General features: G+C 35.2%; 1 long non-coding RNA gene across 1 annotated transcript in view; it reads right to left on the reverse strand.

Moving 5' to 3' along the window:
* LOC141378418 (uncharacterized) overlaps window positions 1-27,906 on the reverse strand; it is a 93,957-nt gene that overhangs the window by 5,713 nt on the left and 60,338 nt on the right. The window contains exon 2 of the long non-coding RNA XR_015513818.1: window positions 4,060-4,249. This is a non-coding gene — a long non-coding RNA (uncharacterized LOC141378418). The remainder of the gene's footprint in view (window positions 1-4,059; window positions 4,250-27,906) is intronic.

Raw genomic sequence — 27,906 nt, forward strand, 5'->3', positions numbered from 1 at the left:
TGAATGTAATAGCCAGTTAAACCGTTTAGACCACCAGTTAACAAAAAAGCAGTCTGTTTCTTGTATTGATACCTGCATGTCTTGTTAATTATTATAAATGGATAGATTCAGAGCTGAATGCCAATTGGCCAATACTCAATGCAGCGTTTGAATACATGGTATATAATACTCAGCAGCCAACACAAAAAGACCAATTGTTAATCTTTAATGGTGCTTTCACACCTATGAATTAATTCAGTTGTTCTGAAACAGGGATTAAAATTGTTACATTGTTGCTTTTTGTTCTTAGTGCGGTTGGCTTTCACACGGCTAAACGGACCAAAAGAGTTAAAACAAGTCACGTGTGAGTAAACTCTCCTCACATTGGTCAGAGTCTCACGATTTATTTTGCAGAGTTCGCTCAGCTGTCAGGGGAGGTGGTGGTTTGGTGGTGTTTGACAAGGTGCGTCTGAAGAGCAAGGAAGTATGCTGTTGGGAGGGGTGAGAAGGGTGATTACCGGAAAATTATCACTCATATGCGGGTATCCGCGAGTCTCTGTGCATTTGCGGGAGACTTAGCATGTCTGTTGAATGACCTCCCGCCCTACTCGTAATTATGTATTCATATAGCCGTATGCTTATTACATATCCATATCGCTTTCTCACTACAATCGATCCGCTCTAGAGTTCGTTTCAATCGAGCCGACACAACCTTATTCAAGCGATCTCAGAGCGATTGGTGGATTCACATATGCCAAGCGAACCGCGCTAACTGGGCAAACGAGACAGGTTTCAAAACAAAAGTCTAGTTGTGAAGGCACCCTTAAACTCACATGGCAGGAACTGTTGACATTCATTCATTCAGCTTTAAGACACACCACAGCATATTATATCAGTGACACATCAGTCTTTAAATGTTTTTACATTTTTTATTTGAGTATTTTTATATTAAATATATTAAAAATATATTTTATCTCGCTAAAATAAAAACGTACGGTATTTAACTGCAAACTATTTTTTTTTTTTTGCATTAGCAGCTTTCATACAAACCTACTAAACATGTGCATTATCTTTTATTCACGTGATAAATTCAGGATCTTTTGCAATATATTTGAATTGCACAGTATAGAATTGCACAGTATAGTTACTTTTGTTGTCATAAAGCAGTTAAAAAAATAATTGAAGATTAAAATGGCTATAATGTAAAATCAATCAAAAAAAAAGTTAAACAGCACAAATTCTGTATTTGGAAATATGAACTTATCAGAAATAAAGGAATCTCAAAACATAAAATTTTATAAAGTATTTGATTGTTTTGGTACTAAATGTACAAATCTTTACAAAAAAAGCAGTATTTTTCACGGTATTATATTGAAAGAGCAGAAAAATCCCATGCAGTATTATCAGAAATAGACAAAAGACTGTTTACCTTAAGCATTTGTATGGGATATTTTTGAACTGGAATGTGTCTCTCTTTTGTTATCTGTGATCTGATTGAGCAAAATATGTCTTGTTACCGTGTAAAGAGGGCAACATCAGTGATGTTAAATTCATAGAGTCCCTCTGTCTCATCTGCATAGTCATCCTTGCCTTTCTCATAGTAATCTTCATAAACTATCCTACATACAGTGCGTGATCGCCTTAATAATAAATAAACTGACTGCATTAAAAAGACCCTCAAATTGTGCAATGACAAGAAATAATATAGATTGTGCCACCAAACACGTAAAAAATGGAGTAACGAGCCTGATTTAAAAATGTAAGGAGTAGAAAGTATATAATTGTGTAAAAATGTAAGAAGTAAATGTAAAGAAGTAAATGTAAAATGTAAAATAGTGGAGTAAAGTACTGATACAAGAAGAATCTACTTAAGTACAGTAACAAGGTATTTGTACTGTGTTACTTCCCATATGTGCATTTGGATGTTTTAAAAACTTGACTATATAAAACCATTTAAAAGTTGATTAATCCACAAATTTAGCAGACATTAGCTATGTTTCCATCCAAAAATGCGAACTTTGTGCACAAAACTGGATTATTGCATAAAAGATGTGCGAAAAAAGCAGCGTTTCCATCCAACCAGTCAAAGCAAACAAAATAATCAATTCCTGATTATCTGGTGCAAAATTTCAACAGTAAAAATGGAATTTGCTGTGATAAGAGAAGCTGTGTGAATCGTTTCTTTGTTTAATAAATGACTTACGCCTCAGAAGGCAATCCTGACACGCAGTGAACACACGGTGGCATTTGACCCTTTTGACACTAATACTGAAATGTTTTAGGCATTTTAGAATGAACAAAACAACATTTCAGATGTTTTACAATGTGCTCAGCTGCTGGTTTGTCCATTTGCACACATTTTCAACATCACATGATCTCTTATTACAAAATCACATATTCTTTTTTTTATATATTTTTTTTTTTATGCACATACTGCAATTTGTTTGGTAAAAGTGTTTCCATTATAGTTTATGCACATCTATTCATATCGAATAAAAAGTTTATCTTCAGTTATGCTGGTATGTTTTTTATACACAATTTCAAAATGTATGCACATCTTGGTGTTTCCATCAACTGGTTTCTATGTGCATATCCAAAATGCACATAAAAATAGGTGAACTGAAATGTAGCTATTTATACTTTTGATTAACAAGAAAAAAAAATTGTTGTTACAAAAAGTTTTCATGTTCTCCTCGTGTTCGCATGTATGCTCCGGTTTCCCCCACAGTCCAAAGACATGGGGTACAGGTGAATTGGATAAACAGAATTGGCTTTAGTGTGAGTGTGTGTAAATGTCAGTGTGTATGGGTGTTTCCCAGTACTGCCTTGGGACTGGAAGGTAATCCGCTGTGTAAAATATATGCCGGAATAGTAGGCGGTTCATTCCACTGTGGCGCCTCCTGATAAATGAGAGACTAAGCCAAAGGAAAATGGATGAATGAGTAATATAAATAAATTTAAAATACTAAGATATATCTTTTTTTGGTAGAGTAAATTAATTGCCTAAATCAAAAAAGTGCACAAATGTGAGTTAGTGAAAGCCCTTGAACATAACAATTATAAAACAGCTGACTTGAAAAATATGGCCTTAATAGCATGAAGTCTATTTCTTTAGATACATTTAGTGGTTTATGAATGTCTCTGCTTCTTGATTGTGCAAGCTAGTAGACGGTGCAGGATCGTTTTGCAGAGTTTTTACAGCTGACTTTACACAGCAGCTCTATTGACTGAGAGTGAGGAGAACAGTGGACAGGGACTCGTTTCCGACTCCTGATTACAGCTGTTTTGTGACACCTCTGAGAGTGATGTGGTGGATGCTTTAAACCTCCATAAATATCCAGGGCAAGTTTACAGTGTGTGCTGAAGTGCAGGCGTAAAAATCAAGCTTTAATGACCACTCACCACTGACTGAATGGATTCCTTTCTCAACCTCTGCTGAGTAGGCTTGATGTGGGGGAATTAGAGGATCTTAGATTCCCATTTCATTACTGGGTTATACTGTCTGCACGGACAGGGACTTTTTCTAGTGGGACAGCTGACTTAAAATTAAGCAAATAAACAACCATTATGGAAAAAAGAGATCGTTTGGAAAGGTACTTTACAATTTATAGTTATGTGTTTGAGTAAAATGCATTTTTTGTAATGTAAAATAATAAGGGGTGGGAAGGTTCACAAAATTGTCAGTTTGGTTTGAATCATGGTTGCGTAGTTATGATTTGTGGCTTGATTTGGCTTACATTGTAAAAAAAAAAATCCCCTATTATAACATTTATTTAGAAATACCATAAATCAGCATAAATTGCATAGCCTTATAATCTGCTGCATACAGTATTTTTTCATAAGTTATTTGCAGTGCCGGCAGAGCTGCCCTTACTAATTCTGTTTATAATTTTTATGGACAGAATTTCAAAGCACAACCTTGGGCTGGAGGGGGTGCAGTTTGGGAACATTCGCAGAAAATGTTGTTGTAAATGTTGTAAATCTATGTTCCTACTCTTACCTATGGTCATGAGATTTGGATCATGACCAAATGAAATACATTTCAGATATATTCAGCCAAAAAGGATCCTGGACACCTACCTAGAGTGTTGTTCCAGGCATGTCCCACCGGTAGGAGGCCTCTGGAAAGACCCAGGACATGCTGGAGGTCCTATGTCTTTCAGCTGGCCTCAGAACATCTTGGGATCCCTTCGGAGGAGCTGGAGGAAGTGTCTTGGGGAGAGGGAGGTCTGGGGTTCTTTACTTAGATTGCTGCCCCTGTGACCTAGCCCTGGAAAAGCGGTTGAAAATGAATTAATGAAATTTATTAATTTGCAATGCCATGTGTTGTAGTTTCAGCCTTAGAGTTTTAGTCTTTTATTGTTGATTAGTAGAACATTCATTTTGTCTGCTGTCATGTTAGAGATTTCTGCCATGATTGTCTACCATCACTTTAGACTTAGTCGACAGTTGGTTATTCTGACGTGGGTATATGGGTATTCTGAATCTGATTCTGATGTTGTTACATCAGACTATATGTTGCAGTGCAAGAACATGGTGAAAAGCATTTGTGAGCTGAGAAAGGGTGAATATTTAGTTTCTGCCATGTCTTGCGCTGGAATCTTTAAAATTATATAACAAACGAGATAGCAGAATTAACTGTGAAGAATTGTTGTCCATCATTTTTATAGACAGAAGTGATTAAGACAAAAAAGAAAATTTAACATGAAGAATGATTTTAATGTTTTTTTTGTAAAATAATTGAAAGTGTCTTGATTTAAAAAATCAAACAAACCAAAAAAAAAAAAGCTCTTCAGACTGGGTTATTTGGACGACAGTAGCAGATTCTAACATAGGCATTTTCAATCTTCAGAGGGGCTCTCACCACACACATCTCTCAGATAAGCACTCTAATTTTGTGCCAACTCTCTACCCGCACATCCCACGGAGAATGATTGGTGTCCTAGTGAGGAACTGTTTCTAAGCAGCTTACGAAAAAATTCATGGACACCTCAGATTTTGTGCACCTCTGGAGGTCTCTGGAAAATCTGGGATTTTACAAAAAGCCCTATTTTTTAAGGCAGTAAAATATTATAACTTTTGAACTTCATCTAAAAAATCACTCCACAAACAGTCCAGAGCTTGTCCTAGACAGTCTGGACACAAACATCCTGTTACATGTTGATGTCAGATGTTGAGATTACTACACATTCAAATGAAACCTTGAGTTTTTTGAGACTTTGCGATTTCACTAGTACCATTCTGATAAACTATACAACACTTATGTGCTTTGTGTGACAAGAAGCTCAAGCTCCAGACTGTTGCACATTATTATTATTATTTTTATTATTGCTGTGGATTATAGATAACAATAGTGTAAACAGTGGTTAGTTTGTTGTGCAGATAGATTGTTTTACTTTATAAGACCTCAGTTATCATCAGCAGCCACAGGTATTGACTTGTTTTCATTGTATGTGTTTTAATGACTCCCAACATGCCCATTATATTAAAACAATGTTTTTATAACATAATCTTGCTTTCTACTAAACAAAAAATACTGTTAAATGGTGACTCTAATGCAATACTGATTGCCAGATTGCCCATTCGAAATATGACAACATGGTGAAGAAGAGAAAACATTAATGAGCAATGTAGTTTTTAAGACTCTCATTTATTTATTTTTGGCACACACATGTTTGTTTGGAGCTTTCTAGGATTTTGGTTGAAACTCTGAAGTCACATGAAATGTTTTGACAACGTTTTTGGTTCTTTTTTCTGCGTTTTAACCCTTGCTTTCTGAAGAGGGTCAGAAAGCTTTCAGATTTAAAATAAATCTAAAATTTATTCAAAAATTTGATCTAAAAATAGTTCCGAAAATAATCAAATGTTTCGAGGCATTACAATACATGAGGGTGAGTAATTGATAACAGAATTTTCATTTTTGGGTGAATGAATCCTTTAAAAATGCAAGTCAATGTCATAGTTTACAGTGTTACAAATAAAATGAGAATGTTCTCACTGTAAAGTCGAGCATTTACACTTTTTAATTAACGTTCATTGTACTTAATAGAAACAATTTACATGGACTTACATTTTGATTATATTAGACTGAACTTAAACTGAATGAGTTTACCCAACCATGCAGATTTCTAGTTCCCAGGATATTTTTCCTCAGACTAGAAAATAAATGTGAAAAAATAAGTGTCTGTGTATTTTTTTAGCACGATTTACAGAGAAAAATTATTTGGACTTTAATGTTGTGTTACTTTGAGATTTACAGAGGCTTCTGCAAAAATTTAATTGTAAAACTTTACTAACTCAGATTACAGATCCAGTTAGGTACCGTAAATTATTGTAGTAAACGATACTTAGTATAAGTAAGGGATTATTTTTTAATATATTGGTAAGTAAAAATACTCAATGCAAAAAATTTAAAATTACTTAATTGAATCAAGGCAATACCTCTGCACAATTAAATTGAGTAAACTTAACAAATGTACATTTACAGTGTATGTTCAATTGAAATGTGGCCAGCAATTGCTTTAAACTTGACTGAAAAAAAAAAAAAAACATCTAATGCTATATGTATTTTGAAATGCTCCCATCGACTGCTTCAACTCTCCATTGTTATCAGATCCTCCCACTGTTTTATTGACTGTCTCACTAGTTATGTTCTGCATAAACAGAGTTACTGGGATGAGGTTTCAACTGACTGGATTTAGAAGTTTTCTGGGTTTTTTTTTGTTGTTTTTTTTAAGCTGGAGGAAAGGCAGCTGGAGGGTCTGGATGTTTCTTTCTCTTGGCAGGTACACCATCCCTCTGATCATAGATCATTGATCATGCTCGTCAATATTCGCAATGCCTCTTGCATATCAATGCTCTCCTCTATCTCTGGATTAGGATGAATGGCCTCCTTTTCTTCCTCAACTGGGCGTCCATTGATTTAGGATGGCATATTGGGATGTCCATGTAATTAGAGGTCCAACTTCTCTCTGTGCGATCGTCTGGCTGGCTTTAGTTTATCACCACTTAAATCACTGTGCTGGCACACAAAGCTGGCAAAAGATCAAGAATTGAAATACAATAAGACCCTGGTTTTAGAAAGAGAGTGTTGTGAGGCATAGTTCAACATATGCTGCAGTTTTTGTGCCATTATTAGTGATTGGATGAAACTCAATTGACAGTTCTTTACATAATGAAGTAATTACTAAGACATGGTTGTTTCACAGACTGATAGGTGTTTCATTGGGTTTATTAAGCTTGGTAAATCTTGCTCAGAGCTGGGTCCAGCAATCCCATTAAATGCAAATTAATTTCTGAAGAGTCTTATTGCACCAATATGGTCAAAACACTAAACACAATTTAAAATACTATTACAGCATTTCCTTCAGCTAGATTTGTGAGCTAGGGATACCTGATATAGGATTTTTGCTGATATCTAATATGCTGGTGTATTCAGCTAATTTTGGCCAATATTCAACACCAATATTGTAACAATGGTGTGACAAAAAAGGCGAGGGTCCAAACGCGATTTATTTACAGCTTAGTCAGGCAGGTGATGGTCAAACAGGAAAAAATAGTATAATAAGGATAACCCAAAACGGCAAACAGGATAAACACAGAACAAAACAAGGGTCAGGAAACATGGCAAGGCTATACTAGGGTACACTTCATAATGTTACAGACAAAAGAAGACTCCGCACTGTGTGTGTAAATGTGAGGTGTGTATATTTAGTGCATGTTATGCATGTTTAGTCTTCATGATATACAGCTGTGTGCAATTAATCAGGGGTGATCCGGAACTGGTGTGTTTGTGTGTGTGAGGTGCCTGATGGGAAATGTAGTGCAGTTCGGTGGCAGACTTGTAGATTCACCATATTCTCTAGTGGCATTAGTGCACTAAATACCATTTCAGTTACACTATTGTATCACAAAACTATAATTTGCATGTTATAAATAATTAACTTTATACACAACTAAATTGACAAAATCAATAAAAAAATAAAAAATAAAAAAAACTGTATTTTTTTCTCTTTTGTCTTAATTTATAAATATATAAAAGTTTTGGAATACACTGTAAAAAGCAACATGTAAAAAAAGTCACATGATCACTGCCATAATGACGCCCTTACTGTCTGGAAACTTGGTCCTAGGGGAATTTAGGATTAAATGGGGTCAGTGCCCCCCCTTCACCTGGCTGGCACGTGTACGGGACGGCAGAGACAAAAAGCTCATGAGGGAAAAGACAGAAAGAGCAAGAAGGGGCGTGAGGGGGTTGACCTTGTACATAGAGGGGTGTTAGGCCGACCAGCCAACCATCTGTCTGAGCTGCCGTGGGCCTGACCCATCATGATTGTCTGACCGAGAGGTCAAAGGGATGAGATGACGTGATCCGAAAGAAGAGTCGAAGAAAAAAAAAAAAGGTTGATTATACTGTCATGGAATTAGGTAGTCTTTTCTCTCAAAGGTGAATCCATTACCAGAGACGCAGCATACCCATTTTTTCCCCAATAATGCAGCAGAGAAGCAATTTGTGGAAGTTTTGCTAACCTTTACCCATTTTGAATGTCAGCACTGAGCACAAAACTGCACACATTAAAACAGGTGATTTTTGTCTTTTCCCAAGATAAGGGAATAATGCATGACCATTTCAAGCTGACTGCAAATGGATGTTAAGTACAACACTTTCTCTCTCCAAGCACTTTGCTCTTGAAGTGCACTGTTATTATCTGCAATCTAGGAAGCTTTATTTATTTAACTATTTAATTAAGTAACATGTTTTAAGAATGTGCAATGAGTTGAACGAATACAAATCAATGTCGTTTGATTGAGATGCATTGTCTAATATTCATCATAGTATTATTAAACATACTGAAATATTTTTTATAATATAAAATATTATAAATAATTAATACTACATGCTTTTGATTGTAAAAAATGTTTTATTAACAAAATTATATATTTTAATACTTTTGTAATATTAAAATAATAGTAGACACTGGCTTAATATAATAATAAAATATAAAATACTGCAGTAAAATACTCTTGCCATTATTTGCTCATCATGAATATAGTTGGTGGAGATTTTAACACATAAGCATGTGAATTGTTGTTTTTAATTACTTAGGTTTCTCAAGTTTTCTTGTATTGGTGAGTGGTTCTGCTGGTTGGAGTCTTACCTCACCGGCAGATCTTTCAGCGTAGCCTGGAGGGGAGATGTACCTTCGCACATTAGGTCACAGGGGTACTTCAGGGATCAGTTCTTGGTCCCCTTTGATTTTCAATTTACACCACATTGCTAGCACCTATCATCCAGTCTCGTGGCTTCTCTTATCACTATAATGCAGAAGCAACACAGCTCGATCTTTCATTTCAGCCAGATGATCCAATGATAGCTATATGGATCTCACACTTTGTGGACATCTCGGCATGAATGAAAGATCATCACCTCCAGCTTTAATCTGGAAACAGAACTTCTCTTCTTTCTTGCAACTCCAGATATTTAATGTAATTTATCATATTTTTCATCATATCTAATATTAACCTATATAACTCAGAAAAGAATCTTGGGGTGATGTTAGATGACCAGCTGACTAGCAGTGTCCTTCAAACAGCACACTGCTAACTCAGCTCAATCAAGCTGGTTTTCACTTTACAACATCAGAAAGATCAGACCAATTCTGAGTAACTGTGCAGCACAATTTCTAGTCTAAACTCTTGTGATTTCAAGGCTGAACTCTTAAACCCTTGATCTAGAACACTGCATCTTGTCTGGTCTTCAACACAGAGAGGCTTGAAGGGTGCTTTCACACTCGGTTCAATTGCCTGGACCCAATCCAAGTTCAATTGTGTCTCCTTACCACCTTCTCGGCTGGTTTGTGTTCACACCATCTTTTTTCCTTCTGAACCCGTTTGTGTCATCAAGTTGCTGTTTTGTGGACGGCTGTTGCTAGTTGATGGCCTTGAAAACAGCACCAAAATGGAAACATCCACATATTACAGTAATTCTGCTTTTACTAAATCTTTTGGTCTTGCTACCAAAACCAAAATACAGAGAGCCACTTGCGTCTTTCTGTCGCAAAAATATTATAAATGTTCAGAACATCATGCGAAGTCTGGAGAAGTCATCTTTGGTGGAGACAAGCAGACATTAATTACTGTTTGCACTGGGTCAGTCCCGCTTGTCACCAAGGTAGGTGATGCTCAGACATACACACACACACACACACACACACACACACACACACACACACACACACACACACACACACACACACACACACACATTAACATTATGAAAACTAAAGTTTGTTGTACAGTTGGTGGTTCAATTCCATTGTTTGGTACGATTGCATACATATTAGAAGTGAACTGTAACAGAGTTCGCACAAACCATACACCAGACCACCTCTTTTAGGCGGACTCGAGTATGGTTCATGTGTGCGCATCCTTGTTCAGAAGACATGTTCATACTAGCTAAACGTACCATATTTTGATGTCAGGCAAACCTGAGTGTGGAACAAAAGTGCTAGTGTGAAAGCACCTTAAATTATTTTCCAAAACAGTTCCATTCACTGTTTCTTGCTGGTGGAATGATCTTCTCAATCCCAAATGGACTGCAGAATCACTGGTATCATTCTGAACTGTTAAGCCCTTTCTTCCATGAGCACTTGAGTACTTCATAAAAGAAAACCACCTGCTTTCTCTCCTTACTCTAGCTCTTACATCTCTAAGCAATTTCAGTACCTTTGTAAAAGTAGCCTTTCTTGCGTGTATTGCCTCCTCATATTGAATCGCTGGATCCCTTCCTCATTTGTAAGTCGCTTTGGACAAAAGTGTCTGCTACATGAGCAAATGTAAATGCATTTGCTGACTAACCATGTCATTATTGGTTGGTTTAAAAGCAATAAAACAATAAAAAAAAGTATAAGCATTTTGCCAATAGCTCTTTATTTCAATATAGATTTCTGAACTAAACCATTCTTTTCACTTATTTTCATTTCTTTATCTTCACAAATCCATAGCAGTCAGTTCTGTAAATACCAAATTAAACCAAATTTTCCATCAGTTTTGAAGCAAATGTTAACTATCCTGCATTTCCATCATCCCCTGAAACCTCTGCTGCAAAAAAGTGTAATCTTCCAGTTCACATGAGTTATGTTGCGTTAATCCAAATAGTGCACATTCTGAATGAAATACACAGGGGAGCTTAACAAATTCAGGATCTTTTACAAGAGCGAGGATTTTATGGCAGTGTGCAATCCAGACTGTGTTCCAGACGGCTGCTAATTTGTAAGGACGTGCTCTTTGTGAGTCTGTCCACACTTCTGCTCCATCTTAAGCCATATTTCATTCTTTGTCTGTCTGCTCTTTGTCAGGCGGAGTCATTTAACTCTCGGATGAGCGAGGCTTGTCACTTATGTGGGACTGACACTGATGTAGAGCTAACCTTTAACCCCAAACGCTTGTGTCTCATTATCACCTGCTCCTCATCTGGGATCAGAAACATTCCGGTCTGTTGTCACACGCTGTCCCATCACAGACTCCTGAGCTGGTGGAAAGAGCACAGCTGTGCTGGCACTATGGGATCAAAATCCCACCAAAAATAATACGCGCAAATCAAGAAATGTACAATATGTGTAAAAATAAAAACGACATTTGTAGAAATGTTCCTTGAATTCAGGTTTCAGTTTTGTGCTATATAACTCTAAACGCATTTTCATGTTTAATTCATGCTTATTATCTTCGGGTACATGATCTTGTTGTTTTTAATTCTGTATTTAGTTTAAATTTACGCTTATAATTTTTGATCTGCGACCGTGATACAGTTGGCATGATTTTGATCCCATAAGGCACTTTTAAATGATTTCTGTAAAAAGATATCATGCAAATATATTCTTATGCAAAAATTGTATAGTTTGCATTCACCTAATGGTAATTACACTTCTGTTATGCTGTGTGCTAACCAGTGATGGAAACAGCGGCACTATAGATGAATTACCATGTTAGTAAACATTCAGAATGCGCGCATGTCGAGGTTGCAGAAAAAAAATAAAAATAGCACTAGCGCTAGCATTTACAGCGAGGGAATGACATCTGCTGTGGTACAGAGTTTGTTGTCTTAGTAATAAGTTATATTGATTACATATTATGGTGACGCGGGGGCGCAGTAGGTAGTGCTGTCGCCTAACAGCAAGAAGGTCGCTGATTCGAACCTAGGCTGGGTATGTTGGCATTTCTGTGTGGAGTTTGCTTGTTCTCCCTTTGTTCGCATGGGTTTCCCCCATGTGCTCTGGTTTCCCCCACAGTCCAAAGACTTGTGATACAGGTGAATTGGGTAGGCTAAACTGTTTGTAGTGTATGAGTGTAAATGGCACCTGTACGGCAGTGTGGTGTATGGTAAAAGTTAAGTTTTCTATTTTTCTAATTTGGCATCCTACCGCACAACACAACATGTTTGCTATTGCAACTGGGAACCTGTGTGACGTCATGTTCCTCTATAAATAAATGGCGTTACTAACGGCGATACTTTATTCTGTAACGAGTAATTAAATGATTACTGTTTCCCCTGCTACAATGCCATTGCTTTTACTGACAATAAAATGTACAAAACTGTAAATGACTACACTGATGCGGTTTTCATGCAAGCTAGGGTTGGGCGATGTCGACCAATTTGTCATCGTGCGATGTCTAATGTGAAACATTGCAATGGACATCGTTGTCATAGTGAATTCATTATTTTTTAATAATTAATTAATTCATAAAACATTAATTATTTTTATCCTACCGTTTCAACTACCTGACCTGCATTGTCTTTGTTTTACCCATAACCAAATCATAAATAAATAAACATAAGTTACACACAAATTACCACTTGTCAATAACTTTTTCGTGAGACTCTGGCATGAATAGACAGAGTAATCTGTGTCAATAATAATGGTTTCAACAAACTTGGTTGGTAAAAAAAAATGTGCTCAACCAACAGTATTTGAGGTTTTTAAAAATTGAGTTGTTTTCTAAAATTACTAAGTACAAGCATAAAAGTGAATGACTGAAGCAGTGTACTGCTCTGACGTTTTATCCTGCTTAAAACATATGCTGGATAAGTTAGCTGTTCATTCTGCTGTGGCAACCCCAAATTAATAAAGTGAGTAAGCCGAAAAGAAAACTAATGAATGAATAAATGAATGAAAAAAAAGGTGTCCAAAACAGATGCTAAGATACTGCAAGATTGTATGTCGATCTTTTAGCTGTCTTCGTTCTAAAAGCATTTTTGAATAATTTTTTTTAAAGGCGATGTACGAAAACACCCCTCACTAAAGTCACAACGTCTAACATTTAATTTAGAAGCAAAAGCATTTTTGTTAGAAATTCCAGTAAATTCACTTCTTTATACACATATGTTTTACTTTAAATCCATAGTTCACACATACATTTTGAGATTTTTTTTTTTCTTCTGTTGTACACAAAACGTCTCGGGTTACGTTAGTAACCATAGTTCCCCGAGAGGGAACAAGACACTGCGTCTAACCACAACGCTAGGGGATCACCTCTAGCGTTCTGGTTAAATGCAGTGTTGAAGTTCCTCAGATGGGGAACATTATATTTTAGTAAAAGGCACCAATTTACCTCCATAGTCTTTTTTTTTTCTACTATGGAAGTTGAAGCAACCAGCATTCTTTAAAATCTCCTTTTCAGTGTTCTACAGAGGAAAGCAGCTCCTAAAGGTTTAAAATGACATGAGGAGAGCATAAATGATCATGAAATTTTCATTTTTTAGGTGAACTATCTCTTGTACATAAACAGTAGTATTTTATGTAAATAACTGCTAAACTAACCCAAAATTGTCTTGGCATCTAGCTGCTAAATCAATACATATAAATGTAATTTCAGTTAACACAACAAAAATAGCATTTAGTCCAGGCATAACTGTAAAAAATGCTAGGTTCAACAAAATTCCTTCAAGTTGTCCCAACACAACTTGTTAATTGTTTTTTACAAATTTAAGTGGTTTGACCAAAAACAACAAAGCTGTCCCAGAAAAAAAATCCTCAAGAATTGTGTTGATTCAGCTCATTTTAAACAAGCAGTTTAAAGAAGCAGCAAAAACATTTTATATTCACCCATCAAAAAAAAAAAAAAAAAAAAAGATTGAAGAATACTAATTCATTTTAATTATATGGTAATATATAAAACTAATATGATTTCTACCCTTAAAAAAAGATATGAATTTAATATTTGATGTAGTGTTGTAAGACTGCTCTGGTTTAGAAGGAATGACCCAGTGGCTCTTTTTACAGCATGTGTTAAAGTCTCTGCTCTGACTGATTAGCGCAGTTACACGAGACCCGCTCTTGTAAAACGAGTCTCTTTCGGGGAAAAAATGGGGCACCATGTTCTCTGATGTGGCTCAGAGATCCATAAAGCACCATGTTGTTGAGCATTTGGTGGCAGTATGCAGAACACAGTCATGGCCTTGCCTAATGAGACTACTTTATATTCACAAAGAGAAAGGCCGGGACGGGAGTTTTAAGCCTGATTAACTTACCAAAATCTGCTTATGTGTTGTTTCTTCTTTTTTTCATGCCAGACTTCAAAGGCGCCACTTTTTCTTAAATTTCCTGGACACTGGTATTAAGTGGACTGGTTTACAACTTGTGTCTTGATCTTCAAAGAGCGCTTGAACACTAAAGTGAATCTGCCGCTGTCATAAGTTCACAGGACATCGACAAGATTAACACAATTTGTCAGTAGAGAGGCTAAGAAAGAATGACCAGGAGTAGCAGGAGGGTAATGAAACTCTTTATGTGTGGGAGTTTAGAGCTTTGTGTTGTAAAATGACCTGTTTTTTTTTTTTTGTTTGTTTTTTTAGCTGCCGGCTGTCTTTCAGTGTAGTGTAATTTGGAGTCTAGTGGTGTATGACCGAACATGTGTTGCGTTCAATTGGCCAGAATCGTTCTGGTAAAGTGGCCAGGTCTTTTCTTGCTGTATATCAATTTGATGTTGCTATTAAAGAGGTGACAAAGATGAGGACAGGAGTTATTTGGAGGATGAGCAGATAGCATGTCACCATCATTACACTGTTATCACAAAATTATATACTGTAGACTTGGAGGCTTGTGGTTTGTTGTATAGATAGCTTAAAAATAGTATAATAATACCAAAATTTCACATGTAATTTCATGTATATCGTCACTAAGATTATTTTATTTTATTTTATTGCTTTTTATTTTGTAGTTGAGTCTTTGTATTTTTTGATCAATTAAATAATAATTATATTATATTATATTATATTATATTATATTATATTATATTATATTATATTATATTATATTATATTATATTATTCATTCATTAATTTTCTTGTTGGCTTAGTCCCTTTATTAATCTGGGGTCACCACAGCGGAATGAACCGCTAACTTATCCAGCAAGTTTTTACGCAGCGTATGCCCTTCCAGCCGCATCCCATCTCTGGGAAACATCCACACACACATTCACACACACACACTCATACACTACGGACAATTTAGCCTACCCAATTCACCTGTACCACATGTTTTTGGACTGTGGGGGAAACCGGAGAACCCGGAGGAAACCCACGCGAAAGCAGGGAGAACATGCAAAACGCCAACTGAGCCGAGGATTGAACCAGCGACCCATCGACCTTCTTGCTGTAAGGCGAACAGGCTAGCCACTGCGCCACTGTGTCGCCCTTATATTATATTATATTATATTATATTATATTAAATTTTATATTATATTATATTACTTATAAATTTTCTTTTCGGCTTAGTCCCTTTATTAATTTGGGGTTATATTTTCTTATATTATATTATATTATATTATATTATATTATATTATATTATATTATTTTGTTAAATCGCATCGTATCGTATCATTTATCATATCATTTAAAAAAAAATATATATACATATATATATATATATATATATATATATATACTGGGCTTTGTATTGATTGCATCCATTAAAAATGAACTCTCACAGGACTCTCCGATATGAAAAGAGATTACTTCCAGAGTCATGGAGATGAACTTCCCATTTTGGAGTTGTGAGAAAAGCACAAGGAATGAATCCAGCAGTATAATGAATGAAGTGACACCCAACTAAAAATGTCTGGATCACAGTGACCTTTTCTCCAGTGTGAATGAGGTGGAACGGGTCCACCTGTGACCAACATCAAGTGATCAGATTCAGCTCTCAATGTGTCTTTTGCCCCCTTTGTTTGGTTTGTCAATGACCTTGTGTTCTTCTTTCAGAGATTTTTGTGGATTGGCTTATTTATTTTTTGTTAATACATGTCTTTTGTTGATGTCTTTAGCAATCACCATACATAATAAAAACACAAATTTAAATTGTTCCAACAACAAGCACTGATTTAAATTTGCAGCACAGTCTTGCTATTGGTAAAGGGTATATTTACTTCAAAAATCTAATTATTTACTTGTTTCTGATTAAGACAACCGTATGATTAAGATGTTTGCATGAGTTGCTGTTATAATATTATTTCCATCTTCACATCTTACATATTACAGTATGTATATCATCGACTAATGACAACATTTTGTTCCCACACAACACCATCCGATGTTCCCTGACTAACAATCTATTACTGTTTTTAAATATGTGCCATTGTGTCAGACACTGTACATAATTCACCCAGCAGATACTTTAATATAAAGTCCCATGACAAAGTCTCTAGTGCACTTTATGGCATTTAACTTTTTACTGAAATCTATGTGATTTTCTAGGTCTCACATATGTGGAGCGGGTAAAGTGTCTAAACACCAGTTAATTTTTCACAGTTTGTCCATATTGGTGTCCTTTTGTCCTCTGCTTAACGTCTTGACTTTGACAAATGAAGTTTTTAGCTTTTAGTTTTAGGCCCTTCATAGGTCGTGCATCTTGTGCAAAAAAGTGCCATCTGTTGCCATTGAGCTGTCTAACAATACATTCAGTTTTGTCTTCACTGGCTTTTAGTTTTGGTATAACTGGACATTCCCCCATTCTTGACAGACCCATTAAATATTAAATATTGGTTATGTTTGATATTTTGTTGCCTCTTGATTTCTGATGTAAAATCTGTATTAAAATGCAAAATATGCCTAATATCTAAAAATGTAAATTCAAGCTTGTTGTTTGCTTAATAAATAAGAGTAACATTTATTATTAAGCCTGTTTTCTAAAATGAGTTCTAAAATGTGTGTATTGTCTTGTTTTTTGTTTTTTTTTTAAAAATAGAACTAGGAAACAATTATACGTTTTTGGATGTTATAAATATAGATGTATTAAATGGTTTAAATAGGATATTAAATGTATTTTCAAAACTATTTCTTATGCTATTTATTTAATTATTATTATTATTTTTTTTATTTTCTATCCATCAAAGGAATTAAAATGGTTTCCACAAAGTTATTAATCAATCATGATTGCTTGATAAATTACAAAAATTCACAGTCAGTGAACAAATCATACAACCTTCTAAATAAATGAATGTATATTACACCAAAAACAAAGTCACGTATTACTATTGTGTGTTATTATTCCGCATATTAACTAGGGCTGGGCGATAAAATCAGAATTTATTGACCAAACACCATTGTCAATATCGATAATAAAAAAGTTTGATATGAAATTTCGGAATGAGGCGTTTTAGTTTTATTAAAATGTGACTGCTGAGTGGCCTTGGAAGCAATGCATAGCTGCCTTGGAAGCAATGCCAATAAGCTTAGGGTGTCAGTTTGCCATTTCCAATGGAGGCGAACATGGGAGCGAAGTACCAAGTTCCAGGTATACCTAGTTGAAAAACATCAGAACTTTTCCGAATGCCGCAAGCGCACCATGATTCATGTAAGTAAAACTAACCAATCTGTTTCACACTTTGTATGTAATATACACAATAATAACAGCAGACTAATTACCTCAGACAAACACAGCGCACCCAAACACTGCAGCACTTTTTATTTTTCTCCGATGAATTTGTCCGTTTGTCATCCTCTGAGAAAACGGTCGCAGAGTTACGAGAGACGCCATATAAATATTTGAAGGAAAGCGCTTGCTCGTGCTAGTCACTTCATGTCAAAATATCAACACATGCAAAAATGAGTGGCGTATAGCAGCAGTGAGGAGATTGTAAATAAAAAGGATGTAAGTATGTCGCCAGAGTGGCTGTTTGGTTTCTTTTCTTGTGCATCCCAGCCACCAGCACCCCATCTGAAATAGTTTAGCATAGTTAATGTAGTCATTCAAATTCACAATCTGTAATGTTGCAATATGTACTTGAATAGTGATGGTTGGCTCCTTTACTTGAAAGCTTAGATTTAATTATCATATTTGGTTTTGTTTACAGAGTTTGAGGTTTACTGTATTATTATTATTAACACCTTACAGATGTTGATGTAGTTGCACACACTTAGTAATATTTTACTGAGAACATTAACACTTATGTTTATTATATTGTAAAGGGATGAGATATTTAGTTTAAATACTTTTGTTTATGACTATTAAAACTACTTGCCTCAGTAATAAAGTGGTTAAATAAAAAAATCCTAATATACCTAAATATATTGTTAAAAAATTATATTGTTACAAAAAAAAAAAAAAAAATATATATATATATATATATATATATATATATATATATATATATATATATATATATATATATATATATATTTGATAATTATCATGAAACATGATATCATGATATATTTTATTTCTTAATATTACCTTTGAAAGCCTTTAAAATGCATAGTCAAATTTCGTCTATGCATATTTTGAAAAATGCATCTCTGGCAGAGATTATTAATAAAAAATCACATTAATAAGTGCACTAAATATGATGTATGTGCCAATTAATAGCAAGCAATCCAAGAAAGCCATTTGCAAAGATAGTGACTCACGATTAATATTGAAGCTTATACATAATATACAGACAAGAATCTTTTGCTTGTTCAACTTTTTATTTAAAATGAGTTGGAACAACACTTTTGGGGATGTCTTAATTGTGTTATGTTCAGTCCACTTAAATTCGTAAAAACAATTAAGTTAACTTAATTGATTTGAATTGGGACAACATAAGGGGATTGGGTGAAACCCAGAATTTTTTACAGTGTATAATCTATATAAAACTCCAACTGCCACATCACATCAGTAACAAGAGATACTAATATTAACTTTTCCTATGTAACTGTCATATATCCATTCTTATTAATATTGTCAACTTCCATTATTAAATGGCATCTGCCCAAAAATGGCATACTAGTTTCTTTCTCGAACATGCAGCTGGGTTGTGAATAGTTTCCATCATATATTCATAGCCTGATTCTCTGTCCCCAAACCTTTTGTCATAACTCTCAGTCACTTCGACATTTCAGGGAACTGTTGATTAATCTCAATTCCAGGTCCCAGGCTTCCCAAGTTTGATCAGATAACTGGTCCAGCGTTCTCCTAATGCTACAAAGTCATTTCACGCAAGGCTCTGAGCTAATCTACTATCACTGTATGGCAGATATGCTCATCTCCTTCACGTATATCTAAAGCAAGCCCCCGCAGACTGGTATCAGGCCTATCAAATGAGGTGCGGTGAAGCTAACGGCTGTGCGGCCTTGTATTAATGTTACATATCCAGAGACCCTGTTGATAGATATGGGAACATTGGTAAAATGTTCTCTTTATCACAGTTAATGGAGCCGACTGGGCATGTGGTGATGCTGTTTGATTTGACTGGTCTGGTTTCGTTTTGAGCGTTTGACGATTTTGACCACCTGCAAGGGAAGTCAGTGGGTTTACTATGTATATTTAATGCTGAACATTCATTATTTTTATATATGAACACAGATTTTTAGTAATCTGTGTTTGTAATCATAAAGACAAAGAAGAATGTCAGATGTCTGATATTCCTTAACTATTATTATTAATATTATTATTATTATTATTATTATTATTATTATTATTACTATTATTATTATTATTAAATATATTGATGCGTTCACCTTGTAAAAATGATTGATCTGACATGACTTAAAAGCACATTCTATTTAGTTGATTGTTGTAGTTTCTTAGTATCCACTCATTTGTTCCATTGCTTTTTGATTATGGTCACCAGTGCCTTGTTTAGTTTCTTATTAACTTGTGTTTGTTGTCATTTATTGTCTTGGTTTAAATGCAAGCTTGTTTGCTACCCTTCTGTACTTTTGTGGATAAATTCTTGTCATTTTTGATTAAGCTGCAGCTAAAAGGATCCATTTTTTTTCTCTTTCTTCATCCCCGCTTGCACCAAGTGCTCTTGAAATGGGTTTTAAAAGGAAAAGAAAAGCTCTTCATACATGCTCCTTCGTGATATTCATATAATTGGAATTTTATGAACTGATACTTAAGAATTTAAGACCAGGAACAGAAATATGAAATTTTGATGTTTAATTGGGCAGTGGCAGGTGTGTCAGTTTTTCTGAAGCTGACTAACTGACAAGCAGGGTGTATCCGGAGAAGTAAACACTGACTAACATATGGCTGGCAAAAATTGAAAATAAACAAGGCAATGAGTTGAGTTTCTAATGTGATTTTAGGAAAGTTTCTTTCTTACACACTTTTTTAAAATTATTATTATTTTTTTTTTAATTTCCAGCAAACATACTCATGCAGAGCCCATACTGGCTCTTTTGCGGACACTAAATCTAAACAGATACTTTGCAAGCTAGACCAGGTATACTCCAGATTAGCTGACAGCCCGCATTAATTGCATGTAGGCCTAGTTTGGGCATTTTAAATTTGTTAAAAATGTTACATTAACTTAATCGATTTGTGTTGGGACAACATGAATAACTTGTGTTCAACCCTTCATTGTTTACAAAAAACACCCTCAAGTATTTGATTAATTGCTAAACGCTGACCCATAAGTGTTGGCCCTGCATGCACTGTAAGAAAAAATGTTGACTCAACATTTAAAGACAACCAGCTTCAGGACAGGACAATTAAGGCTTTTGTACTGTAATATACAACACCAACCCAGACATTGTATCACTTTTAACTATTAAAAATGTTTTCACCAAGTATCACCTCGGAAAAAATTGCCTCTCCAAATACCACTATAACAACTAGCATTGAAATACAGTAGCGTAGTTGGGCTAATTAAGCAGCTACAGCTCTGCACAGCTCAAAATTGAGACAAATTAATTAGTATTATTAAGAATTACTGTGCTTGCAGGTAAAAAATAAATTAATGAATTAATTAATGTTTAAATTAGAATATGCTTTTAAAAGTTTGTCAAAAATGGCACTGTTCTCAAAAATTAAAAAGAAATTGTGTACAAGTTGTAGTATTAATGTATAGTAGCCAGTAGGCCTTTGTGTGTCAGGAATGTCAGGAGTGTTTTAAATCAATCCAGTGCTTAACCTATTCTTACATGTGGCATTTCTGTGATTTGGTGTGAATGTGATCACATCTTTAGTGGACCGTAAAACTCGCCATGTACCGACCATTGTTTTCAAGCGGACTTTGGTAAAGGTTACAGACTGGTGTGATCGTGGCTTCAGGGAACAGTCAATACAGATCACATCAGTGTTATCATACGCGTCAAAGGCTTAAAAGTGTGTTCATTTTAGTCTTTTATCATTCAACAATTCCTTCGTGTACCACCAGAAAAAAGCCTGAGTATCACTAGTGGTTCGTGTACCACAGTTTGAGAACCACTGATATGATACAAAATAATAAAAACATCAGTCACAAAATACAGAAAGCTGCTAATTTATGGATATATTTTTTTACAGTGTGTTGAATTTGTCTTGTTATTCATCTTCTCCAGAAAACTTTTTGCGAGTAAAAATTGTGCATGTCTGGCATATGAATAGAAAGTATCACACTTTTTATTATTATTATATTTTTTAAGAGAATATCTTACGTAAAAATGACTGATAGTAAAGTAAGTAATGTGCCATAATCACAAACCCCTACTAATCGAGCTTCTTTGAGTGCTTTTTATGAAAAAAATACACTGTACATGCCACAGTAAGAAATGAGGCGGTTTGAGATAAAGGGCAGGCTGGTGCTCCAGATGTGCATGTGTCTCACATGAGAGCGACCTATAATTAAACTCTACACACTCAGTAACCTTAAGATTCTGTGCTGCCAGCATTTCCCCCCTCTGGTTTTCCACACTTCCTTTTGAGCGGGCCGCTTGTTTGTTGGCACGGCTCCCCGGGTACCTGCTGAGCTGTGTCGCACAGCTCCAGCACAAACGGGTGGCGTCATGTCTGTGTTTTGTCCGCACCCCACTGGGAGATCACACTCGAGAAGACGAAAAAAAAAAAAAAAAAAAAGACCCTTTCCACTTCTCACCCCTAACATCTTCCAGGCACAGCCGGAGGAGACATCCTATGAACTTTTACCTTTTTCTGATACGCACATATTTTTGCTGTTAAAAAAAGAAGCAAAAAAGCTTCTGTTTGGAAAAAGAAAAGTCCAAGGCAATGATTTAACTTGTAACTGTTTAATCTTTATGCAGCTGTGGTGAACCTACAAAGATCAGTGGAGTTTATTTCCTTCATTTTGCTTTTTCGGAGCCGTGGGCCACATGCATACCGACAGCGACAGATACCGTGCCAAGCCAGATAAGCTTGTAAAACCATAAGGAGCCTTGTGCACATTTTTAGCTAAATGGAGGCAAATGTTGTCAGAATGTGTCAGATAGTTCCCCTCAGGAGCCAAAACTCTGGCAGAGCAACAAAAAACTAAACAAAATGGTAGAGTCAGATGGAAACAGCTTACTGATAGAGAGAACGCTAGCACATTTAGCCAAAATCGTTGCACTTGTGTGACTCAGCAATGCACTGCTGAGGGTTATAAAAGTTTATTTTATAAAGCTTTCGGTAAAAGTTGAAAAGGAAAAGGTTTGAGAATCATTATTAAATTGATAGTTCACTGAATACATATACATATAGTGGAGATAAAAATTAGAGAAAAGATTACGGTATCACTGTATGTTGATGGTCTATTTGAGTATTAGTAGACTGTCTGCTTAATATCTGTAGATACAGCTGCTAAACAGACATTTAACTGCCTATAAGAAATTTTGCAAGTACATGTCGACTTACAATAACCCTAACCCCAACCCCAACCCCAACCTAACAGTCTACAAATCTAATAAGAATTAGTTGCAATGTAATTCAAATTCAAGAAACTGACCTTCACAATAAAGTTTGAACCGAAATACAGTACTGATTCCTAAGTTTTGAGGTCTTTATTTAAAGTTGTCTCAGATTAATTACCTGAAAATCCATTTTTTAACCTCATAAAAGTAGTCGTTTACCTTAAAATTCCCAAGTTTGGTCTGAAGCCTCACTTTATCTTTTAATTCTCCTTTGCATTGTTGCTTATTTAGACTTGATGATTCATTGCGAGATACAGTAAATAACACCAGTTCTAGGATTGGCAGCTTTTCATAACAAAACTAACTGGACGATGATTTTTTTTTTCCTTAACATCACCATATATTAGTAATTACAAAGATTCTGTTTTTTTTTTATTCATTCATTCATTCATTCATTTATTCATTCATTCATTCATTCATTTTCCTTCGGCTTAGTACATTTATTTATGAGGGTTCGCCACAGCGGAATGAAACTGCCAACTTAGAGATTTCATAAATAAAATTATTTTACTGTAATATTGCATTCAAAAAATGGCGTTTGCTGCTTGTTTAAACTACTTATTTACAATAAGTAAAATAACACAATTCTTAATATTTTTGGGATGACTTAATTGTTTTATGTTCAATCCACTTAAATTTGTAAACATGATTATTTTAACTTATGGGATTTGTGTTGAGAAAACATGGAACAACATGAATTGTGTTGAACCCTCTATTTATTATTATTATTATTATTATTATTATTATTATTATTATTATTATTATTATTATTTTACAGTGACCGAACAACAGACAGGTGACAGTAAAAATATAATGGATGTGGGAAAAAACAGAACAAATCTGGTGGAAGTGAACACCAAACTCTAAAGATATTTAATCATTTTAAAGTAAATATTCAATATATCTTTTATCAAACTGTCATCAATTGACTTTTTTATGTAGATTACATATAATTTAAAAATTATTATTTAGCCCCTGCACCTCACAAAGTGTGCTTACCCTGGTTCACCATATAGGGCAGTGGTCAACAAACTTGTTCCTGGAGGGCTGGTGTCCTGCAGATTTTAGTTCCAACCCTAATCAAACACACCTGAACAAGCTAATCAAGGTCTTACTAGGGCTGTTTCTCAATTCCAAGAACGCAGAGAACGGACTTGTGTTCTTGTGGAGAGCGGTCTTGCCAGGTGTCCTCGAAAGAACGAACTCAGGAGACCGCGAGGGCAGAGAATGCGTCCTTCGAGAAATGGGATGCTGCATTCTTCCTGATGGTCATGTGACCTTCACGCGTTTTAAATGGAAATTATTTAAACATTACAGCACTCATGCAACGATTTATTGTTTCCCCCCTCTTCAAAATATATACTTTGCATAAAAACATTATTAATATACTCTGCACAATATAAATAAAACAAATTTTAATACGGATTTCAGCAAACAAACAGCATTAATGTGTTTATTCCTTTATTAAGATTTTCATGTTAATGTTTACTTTCACCGTTTCATTTAGGGAAACTCCTGAGGTAAATAAGTGATATCTCTGAACTTTAATAATAAATCTAAATAAAATGCAGCGCTTCCCACCTCCAGTCGCAATGACTTCTGGGACTTCCAGAGCGAGTTTGGTGCTAAAGTCTGCATCAGTGCGTCCTCGATATCAAGAACACATCCGGGAAGTTTCACGCATCCATCATACTTGCGGTCTTGAGTATTGGAATTGAACTTAGGCAGCTGATGATGACGTTGCATGAAAACACGAGTACGCAAGACCGCTGAAGAACGCATATTGAGAAACAGCCTAGGTATACTTGAATCATCCAGGCAGGTGTGTTGAGGAAGTTGGAGCTAAACCCTTCAGGGACACCGGACGTCCAGGACAGAGATTGGTGACCCTTAATATTGAGCAAGATCATCTGTATATTTGGTAGAATTTGATAGAGTAAAATATTTATATAATACAGCCATATCAAAAAAAAAAAAAAAAAGTTGCAATATGTCAAACCTTTAATCCATTTAATAATAATAATAAAAAACAACCCATTTAAAAGTAGCCCTCTTCTACAGGAAAATCATGGACTTGGCAACCCTGATCAGCTTTCACATCAAATTTAAGATGTACAGTATGTGTGTAGGTAGTATTTTTTTGACAGAACTCATGCAACTGTAGGTAATATACTCCTTTACAGACCATCTTTTCAGATAACCACACTGAAAACTTTTTTTTTTTTTTCAGAATTCCCTTTAGCAGTATTACTATGAGCCTGAATCCCTAGAATATTCACTGTGTCAGCATTACTGCGATTTTTCAAACTAAAGTATATTCAAGCTAACAGATGGTGTTTGGACATATTCTGGGCTTGTCATTGACCACAGGGGATCACGGATGACTTGGTGCAAAGATTCTCTCGTCGCACCACAACACCTTTCAGGGGTTTTGAGGGAATATTAAAACGGGAAATTACTAGCTGTTTATTTTTCCCCCCTTGACTGAGATGCACATAGTCCACACAAAAAATGGATGTTATGATATGATATAAAATGAAATTTTACCAAATTAAAAGCTTTTTTTCTCACAATATCTTCTAACTGAAGTGAGTGCTTATGAAATTATGCTTGTGTTAATACTAGTTTATTTATTTATCTGTTTGTTCGTTCGTTCGTTCGTTCATTTGTTTGTTGTTCATTCATTCATTCATTCATTCATTCATTCATTCATTTCTACTTAGTTTATGGATATGAGATGTAAAGTCAGTAGAACCCATTTGTAATTATCTTGTAAGTGCAAATTATTTCTAAATGATTTTTGGGTTAGTTTGTTCCTTACACTAAACTATTTTTTTTCTTTTTCATTTTTTTTTTTGACAATATACAATAATAAAGCAATTTAACCCTTTGAAAATTGACATTCAGTATAACATCAGTAAATAGGTAAAAAATGTATTTCTACATTTCTAGGCATAAGAGTTTAAATAACATTTATAATAGCTGATTTATTTTATCTTTGCCATGATGACAATAAATAATATTTTCTGGATATATTTGGACATATTCTGGGCTTGTCATTGAACACAGGGAATCATTGATGTCTTGGTACAAAGATTGTCTCATCAACACCTTTCGGGGGTTTTGAAGGAATATTAAAACGGGAAATTACTAAAGTGGGTGCTTGTAAAATTATGGTTGTGTTAATACTAGTTTTATTTGTTTGTTTGTTTGTTTGTTCGTTCATTCGATTATTTATTTATTTATTTATTTATTTATTTATTTATTTATTTATTTATTTATTTATTTATTTATTTATTTCTACTTGGCTATATTGATATAAAGACGTACAGTCAGTATAAACCATTTGTAATTATTGACCTGGCAAGCACAAATTATTTGAAAGTGATTTTTGGTTTAGTTAGTTTCTTACACAAAACTATTGTTTTATTTTGTCAAGCCTCATGTGTAGAGGTGTTGAGAATTAGCAAATTTGCTAAAACACTTAAAAAATAAATGTAAGTAAGTAAACAAACAAACAAGTAAATAAATAAGTAAATATTTAAACAAACAAATAAATAAATAAATAAATAAACAACAAACAAACAAACAAAATAAATGTGTAATGTGTATTTATATAGCGCATTTATTGTGTATGGCCATACACCCAAAGCACTTCACTATCATGAGGGGGGGTTTCTCCACACCACCACCAGTGTGCAGCATCCACTTGGATGATGCGACGGCAGCCACAGGACAACGACACTAGTGCGCTCACCACACACCAGCGAGTGTGAGTGGAGTGGAGAGACAGTGATAGAGCCAATTTGGTGGAAGGGGATGATTGGGAGGCCATGATCGTAAGGGCCGATAGAGGGACTTTGGCCAGGACTCCGGGGTTACACCCCTGCTCTTTCACGAGAAGTGCCATGGGATTTTTTATGACCACAGAGAGTCAGGACCTCGGTTTAACGTCTCATCAGAAAGACAGTGTAGTGTCCCCTTCACTTTTACTGGGGCATTAGGACTCACACAGACCACAGGTTGAGTGCCCCCTGCTGGCCTCAGTAACACCACTTTCAACAGCAACCTAGTGTTCCCTAGTGGTTTCCCATCCAGTTACTGACCAGGCTCAGCCCTGCTTAGCTTCAGTGAGTAACCGGTCTTGGGCTGCAGGGTGATATGGCTGTGGCCATATCACCCCGCATATGTGTTTTTAAATAAATAAAGATCATTAACTAGGCAGGTTAGGGTAATAAGGAATGGTTATTCAATGGTTTGTTCTGTAGCCAATCGAAGAACAAAGAAAGGGGGGCTAATATTGTCCTAAAAAAAAATTGGTGTAAACAAAATCAAAACTGCTTTATTCTGGCCAAAATAAAACAAACAAGTCTTTCTCCACATGTCCTTAATCTGTTTAATATTGCTTGAGAAATATTTGAAAAAAAAAAAAAAACATTGCACAAGAGGGCTAATAGTTTTACCCTCAACTGTATATATAAATGTATAAAATTTGCAGTACATAAACTGTGGTCACAGGGATCAAGAAATACATATTAAAGATTCTCAATGGAGGACGTGAAATCGCTGATCCCGCTGTTAATTCTGAACATTTTGTTCAGTCAGAACCTGTAAGTCACCTCTGTCTTTCCTTTTGTGTTGACCTTCCCCTGAGAACATGTATTTGTCTTTGTCTTCTTATTACCATTATCTCTCCTTCTCTTTCTTCTTGCTGTGTCCTCTCTCGCATCCCTCACTCTTATCCCCCCTCCTCGATTTCTCTCTTTTTTCATTTTCACCCT

This window comes from Danio rerio, chromosome 17, assembly GCF_052040795.2.
Source record: "Danio rerio strain M-AB ecotype USA chromosome 17, GRCz13ab, whole genome shotgun sequence".
Taxonomy (NCBI): Eukaryota; Metazoa; Chordata; class Actinopteri; order Cypriniformes; family Danionidae; genus Danio; species Danio rerio.